The following is an 8,030-nucleotide window of genomic DNA, read 5'->3' on the forward strand; positions in this document are numbered from 1 at the left end:
TTATGAATCTGAATATGTCCTTACAATTAATGCGTACTTATATTAAAGGATCGCCAGACAAATTTCAAATTTATATCATATACATAAAATAAATTTATGGGACGAATCTTTGCAAATTGATAATTCTTTCACACTTTTAAAAATCTGCCTCGGGTGATATAGGCCTGTGCTATATCCATATCAACAGACCTAAGCGTTGTCGAACAGTCATGTCAATACAATGCCACAATCATCAGCAATAACGACAATATCAGCAATGTACAAATCGAACAAAGCGAACAGTAAAGAGCACCTGGCCTTTTCTCGCTCCATTTGTTAGTTAATGCTCCATAGATAAGCGCGAATTACGAAGGTCGTCGTTTCTGTCACAGCCCCGCCCCTCATACATGCATGCTTATGATGACCACAAATTCCACTTCTGATTATGGCTACTCTGTAAGTAAATACTTTGATTTTGATTTTTCAATTTTCAAAAGGTAACCAGAAATACGAACGGAGAAAATGGCACGTAACATAATGGTGTAAACACAATCGCCTCTTATACTAGACACGCTTAGTTCTCGCAATTTGAATATACAGTACTTGCCGGTGTATTGTCCACATGCAGAATTACACATTTCAGTACAGCGTCATTATTATATTATGTGTGAACATGGTATGCTTTGTGTGCAATTAGAAATAATAATGATAAAAATAATAATAATAATAACAACAATAATAATAATAATAATAATGATAATAATAATAATTTCGTCGGGTAATGGTAAATAATGCCTTTAATATACAGGCTTTCCTATTTAGCTATATATAAACAATTCATACGTCGCCTATTCTCTACGCTTATAATGTCATTATACTGTATTACTACCACATGTTCATATCTCTCCCTCTCTCTCTCTCTGAATATATTCATATATATATATTCATATATATATATATATGCATATATATATATATATCCCTAGTTGGCACCTTAGGGAGACATATTGGGGGGAAGTGTCTTCATTAGGGAGACAACTGGTCATTAAGGAGACAATTTTCGTGTCTCCATTGCGTAAATTGTGGGTCAGCTGTGGGTGCTGCATTATCTTTATGTATACGTGTGACGGAGGAATGACTGCTGGCAGACGTTGCAGTACGTTCCAAATATATATATATATATATATATATATATATATAACACTTTTGTATGTTTATAATAGCAGAGAGGCTTCTTGTCAATGCGCATGAAGTTCACCGATCAGACAACGCGATTAGAAGACGTTATAGATGACCTGGATGACAAATGACAAATCTCCAGTATTCATTTTCCGTATTCTGAATTCCTTCACGAATTTCTTTGATTCAAGAGGTAAAAAATTGAATCATGCATATTTTGAAAGAGGGCGCGATAAATACATATAGATGGAGGTAAAAGAATATCATAAAACAGCAACAAAAAACTCAAATCTGTGTCATGAGGTCGCGACATTAGGCGATATAAACTTGGCAATAAAACTATCCTCCCAGAATTCCTTGCATGGCCCTGCGTCATCGGTGATGTCAGTAATGGTGCATGTCATCTACCGTTAACTGCGACCACAAAACTTCCGTGCCTTTTAAGAGATTGAGAGAGTGAACGCGCGATCACTCACGTACGGAGTCTAGCGTGAGAATCACCTGTCATTACTGACTCTCTGAATATAACCAGGGAGGTCTCCCTGATATGACTGGACTCGGTGAACACAACAACAACAGCGTAGTAGGAAACTTTCCTTCGAGAAGTAAACGGTATCCATCTATCTAATACATGTCTCGCAGTCGTATCTTGGCGCAGGGTTTGCAGAGAAGAGAACAGATCCGAAGACAACAGATCCTTTACTCGCTACATACTTTTCAGCCGCCGACCCACAGTCAGATTCAGCGTGATGATGTCGACGGCTCAAAAGCTCAAGTCCTATTTTTACTTCCGTCGTCCGAGGTCTAAATCGAGGAACCTCTCGACGACGACGACGCCGTCATCCAACGGAGCCTCAAGCGACAATGAAGCTTGGCGGAAGACGAAGATGCAAGCATGGAAAGACAAAGTTCAGGTACAGGCTAGTGCGTACTATTACTGAAAGTAGCAAACGTTTGTAAACGAACCAATGCGACCCGGAGTTAGAGAACGGGGTGAGGGAAAGACAACGGGTGATGCTACAGTGGGCTGTACAGCTGGCTCTTTACGGGGCCCTGACTTGCATGTTATGATACCACGACCCTTTTGGCCTCTGCATCTCTTTTATAGCTCGAAATGAGTTCGATTTATTTTGAGCCGGTTTTCAACACTTTTGGTTGATTTAAGATCTTGGGGAGTTTGTTTAATCAAGAATATATCGTGCCTGAGTTATTCAGGCAGATCGGGATGTTGTTTTCTACGTGAAAGTACACGTTTGCAGTCACTATTGATTACATGAGTAGTGTAGAACGATTGATTTCGTGAATCATTGAATTCTCCAACAAATTACAAGTAGGCTTACAATCCTCTAAAAAGTGACTAAAAAGATAATGGAAATCTTTTAATTCTTGCGCAATTCGCTTTCTTATTGATGCGTTTGTTTTGTTTTGTTCTGTTCTGTTTTAGCGCAAACACACGATTTCATCTAACTTCACAGTTAAATGTATGCCCGGATAAGACATTGTAACACCAACATCCGTAATCAAGCAGCCTGCCTAAGATATACCATAATGTTCTTACAATGAATATCACCAGTCAAGTGTCTATATGAACTGATTGTAATCTGTAAAACTCAGTACACCTCAAGAGCACAGTGTTAACACACAAAACGATCTTGAACTAAGGCTACTCCGCCAGTGGGGTCACCACTCTCGCTCCTGAGTAAACCCCGGGATAGTCTCCGGCGGTTTTCGGCAGAAATTCAGACATGGGGTGAAATACAAAGAGACCCCTTAGCAACAGCTGACCCGACGCGACATCTGTGCGAAATTCTAGTCTAGGTTACTCCCTGATGGCTTACAAAATACTAGTAATGTCAAACCATAAAATGTATACAATACGATGTACAAGTGTTCTTCAAGATATAAATAATATATATGATTATATATGATTACATGCCATAATATGTATCATATATATTACATTTACGAGTACATATATATGAATATATGCATATATATACTAGTACATATATAAGGGTAAGAAAATGTAAATGAACGGTGAAGGATGGTGATGAGAAGAAGGAGGTACATTTTGAAATACTCGAACCTCTCATCCAATATCAAACAATACGTTTTCTACACTACAAGTCCAATATGTGTCTCATTTTGAAATATTATACGTGTATAGGTAGAACTCATGCTGAAGACGAAGTATATAATACCAATTTCTATCTGAGGAAGACTTAGCTGCTATTGACTCTTGTGCTGGCGCATGAACCCGTCACGTCCTTTCCGAATTATTCTCCTCAAATTATCGTCTTGCCATTATTATATTATTAGCAACACTGAATAATTGTTTCAATTAATACATTTTACAGGAGCAGACAATTTGAAAGAAAAGTCTTCAAAGAAATATTGGGGCTATATGAATGAACTTGATATTGATTTCCCCCGTCTTAAAATTGCACCACGCACTCTTCGAAACTATTGAAACTGGCAATGTACTTTTTGACTCCGCTATGGTTGCATATTGTTTTCATTACGTAACACAAAAGGGGGCGCGTAACAGGTGCGCATCATTGTATATATACGTGCCAAAATACCCCTTGCTTCTGCCAGTCCACGGCACTTCGTAAACTTTTGCCCTAGATATTCAACCTAAAGGAGGAACTTAATTTATCGAGCCAAAAAGCCTGTCTGTCGTGTAAATAGTACTGTGTCGCAGTTTACACCCCACGGTCCCATTAAGACCTCCTTCCGTTTAGAATATTTGTTACGAGTGAAAAAACAAAACAAAACAAAGACGAAACGAAACAAAGCAAAACTTTGTGAAGTTGGCTTTATAGGACTGGCTTGACGAAGGAATAGTCAAGTGATTATGCGGTCGTAATTATTGTGTTTCTTGATACTGACTTTAATTATATTCCAGTACCTTTTGTTGGATTAAAATGAAATAATTTAATTGAACTGAATTGAATTGAATTGAATTGAATTGAATTGAATTAAACTAAATTGAATTGAATTAAATTGAATTAAATTTAATTGAATTGAATTAAATTTAATTGAATTAAATTCAATTAAATGTAATGTAATTGAATTGAATTAGATTAAATTGGATTGAATCAAATTAAATTGAAATTAACTGAATTGAACTGTATGGAACGGAACTGAACTGAACTGAATTAAACATTGATACAATTGATACATTGATATCAATAGATACAAAACATTATTAATACATCAGCAAAAATAGATTTCACGGGTGGATGAATTATCATCAGCCCCAAGAACTCTCATGATTCATTTCATTTCATTTCATTTGTTTCCATATTCAAATAATATAAAATCATTGCTAAGTAGAATTAACAATGTTATTTGTACAAGAAGATGGGTGTATTGTAAAGCAAATACAAACAATAGTATATATATATATATATATATATATATATACGACACACCTGCAACTACAAGCACATATGAACCTACGTAATAATTTGATCTTCATGACTCACTTTGAGTTGAAATAGCAGTAGCTAGTAACGAATATGGAGGGAACGTGCATAAAATTTAAAGTCCCTGTGAAATTTAAAGCAGCCAATTCGCGTCTTGAAAGATGTGTGAAGTGTAAGCATTGAAACTGTAACAGGCTAATCTGCTTTCGTTTTCATTTTCTACAAAGGATATAAGTGCACAAAGCATATTATGCAAAAAAAATAAAGCAGTATACATAATATTCTAAACATATTAAAACATAGTAATAACATACAATGAGTGAAACCGAGATGGCTGACTTTTTCATTTTACTAAATAATGTTGAAAATGGACAAATGGAGACAATGTTGAAAATGAAAATGATTTCATTGTGGCATGAAAAATTGTAAGCCATGTATATGCACGTAATCGCATTATTGTGCAACGTTCTTGTAGAAAAACACTCCACCCAAACATGTTGAGTGCATTCAAAATCTTTCGACCATGTATACCCCATCGCGTCAAATCAGTATTAATTGCTCTGTTTTCCGCTTTTTCCAATTTCTATCAGTATGCAACGTCTTTTGATTTACATATTTCTTCAGACACCTTTATGAAAAATTTAGAAGTCTTTGCGATATTTCAAGAGTAGAATACTATCGAATCTAACGTTCCTTACGTCGTGAGTCCCAGATTTATGATCAATACCTAACTCGCTTATCCGTACCTCTGTGATAGACTTATCTGAATTACATCATCGTAATTCCATCATATTCATATTGTTGACTTGTTGACACTGTGAAGCATGCCTTTGAGCAGTCATCAGTCATCGGGACCTACTTTTCGATGGCGTAGTTCTTTCATTTTTGAGATAGTTATGAAACAAATGGCGCGGAACAATCGCAATTAACCCAGCAATCAGCATTGTCAATAAATAGTTTGGTATTGAGTGAAAAGTGTGTGACGTCAGGTTTGACATTACACCATAAAGCGCACTAGAGCCCAAAGGTAAACAAGAGGAGCAATTACGAGCAATAGAAAGGAAGGTAAAGTTTGTGTTAAACTGAAAAAAAAAAATCCATTAGCGATGTAAAGATCATCACGATACCATGGTCAATTGTGACGTCAACAAATAATGTACTTGATTAAACAGATAATTTCGTCAAGGAGAAACTTGTTTTGATGAAACCAAACAAAATCAATGAAAGAAGATTTTATTGAAGATGTGGACATCAGAATTAATCCTATGTGTGCTAGTGAGTCAAATATGCACAAATTTTACACACATACCAATGGACAAATATCAATATGACACGCAGAGTCAAGAAAGTGAAGATAGTTGCTAATTTACCCATCCACTGAAGATTATTATAACGCAGGATTCCCCAAAGAGGTGTTTTAATCTCGTGCAAGTAGCACTGGTTTCTGAATAAATCTTGAATGTAATGATAATAATCCTATCAATCTTTAGTACGCACAATGGAATACATAATTACACGTGTTGCTCATGAACAGGAAAGCACAGCAAACGGAATACATTGCATCAGTTTTAGACATAATATTAAGTTTTTGCACATCGAACTGTTATTATCTTCCACCCCCCCCCCAAAAAAAAAAAATGGTCGCTTGACCATAGAACTAACTGTCTTTTTATATAAGGTTATTTGATAGGCAGGAGGTCAATGTTACTAGAGATAATCACCGCAACCTTTACGACTCAGTTGACCTTTAAAGGAGACCTCCGGATGATTTTCAGATTTTTACATTTGACTGTTTGAACAACTATAAATTAGTTATACTGAGGACAGAGTTTCAGAATTTGTGATGATAAGGATGAAGAAAAAGAATATTTTCGAAATTTATAACAAATTGCAATGAATAAGGATAATGGCATGGCAGTGTCACCATAAGAAAGCGTGAGTTGGGGCTCAATGAAGCAGCACAAAAGAAGAATGCATGCATGGATTATACATCGGTGAACTCGCAAGCAAGAGGTATCGTAATGGAATTATACTGCTACATTTCTGAAATATGTGAGCCTCCTATGTCATCATCCTTGCTCAGTGTAACTTGTTTAAGGGTTTCAAAATATGGTTTCTCTGCTCAAGAACCACGATAAATTCCACAAATCTACACATGGAGCTGTTGATTTATGCACTACATGATGTGAAATTATGAAAATCGTCTGGAATGCCCCTTTAAACTGTCTGCTGCTCTCCTCGAAACTCGCAGTTTAAGATGTTATAAAACTTGCGCTAACAAAAAGTACAGTATATAGGACCGATGAAAACGATAGTCACCATCGCCATCCAAGTTTTCTTCCATCGTCATGAGAGGATCGTGTGGGAGGATAAGGCTTTGGAATCTTAAAGAGATCCTGCTATCGAATTATGCCCAGAGGGAGTTCACCGAAGATAATATAGTTTCTCTTGAGATGTGGATCCAAATTGTAACCTTTTTTTTTTTGCGAGATGATTAAAAACCTTTTATGGAATATTAAAGAGCATTCAATTCTAAGAGGAATTCAAGACTTATATGAAGAAAATCGGCTTTGGAATGGCTGAGATATGAAAAACAAAGTAAAACATAGTGTTCCTCATAAAAGGAACGTCCCACCTTTTATTAGGACCTCTTTGTTTTTGTCTATTAGAGATTAGTCCATTTTCAGTACAGAAAATGATTGCCACTTCTGGTTTTCAATGGGGCCCTATTTTACAATAAATTAATTCACTCATAGAATACAGGGACTATGATAATAGGAGGAAAATATAACAATAATAATAGTGCTTAAACCGGGTGAAGAAGAAAGTTGTATCTAGAGTATAAAACATTGATTTTGATTGTACGGATGATTCTATTGCTGACAATTTTTTGAGATGATGACGATGGTTATTTTCTTTATTGATTTCGTTGTCAATATTTTCATTCAGGGGAATACACTAGAAGACGAGACTTGTCATGCCACCTTTTTTTGTACCTGTTACCTTTACACGATATTACAAACTCACCATTGTCTTTGCATACGAAAAAGGCAACGTCTAGACGTCACATAATCCTAGTTTCTTTTTTTTAACTTATATGACATACTATTTTGCCTAAATATTTGATTAATCTTTTTTTCGAACAGAAAACGGACTTTTATATCTTGCAGACCTTGCGAAAGAGTTGCAGAATGAAAGAAATGAGAACGAGATGTGATGGTATCAGGAGTACTGCCTTAATTATCGTAATTTGATAGCTTTATTTTCATTAGTAATAGTGATTTAGCAGTTATCATCATCATCAAGAATCATCATCAAAATCATCATCATCGTCATCATCGTCATCATCGTCATCATCGTCATCATCGTCATCATCGTCATCATCGTCATCAGCTTCATCCTCCTCTCAATCTCATCCTCTACAGAACGCCACGCCGAGAA

The sequence above is a fragment of the Diadema antillarum genome, unplaced genomic scaffold (assembly GCF_040938485.1).
Source record: "Diadema antillarum isolate AM-2024a unplaced genomic scaffold, OU_Dant_1.0 seq00000032_RagTag, whole genome shotgun sequence".
Lineage (NCBI taxonomy): Eukaryota > Metazoa > Echinodermata > Echinoidea > Diadematoida > Diadematidae > Diadema > Diadema antillarum.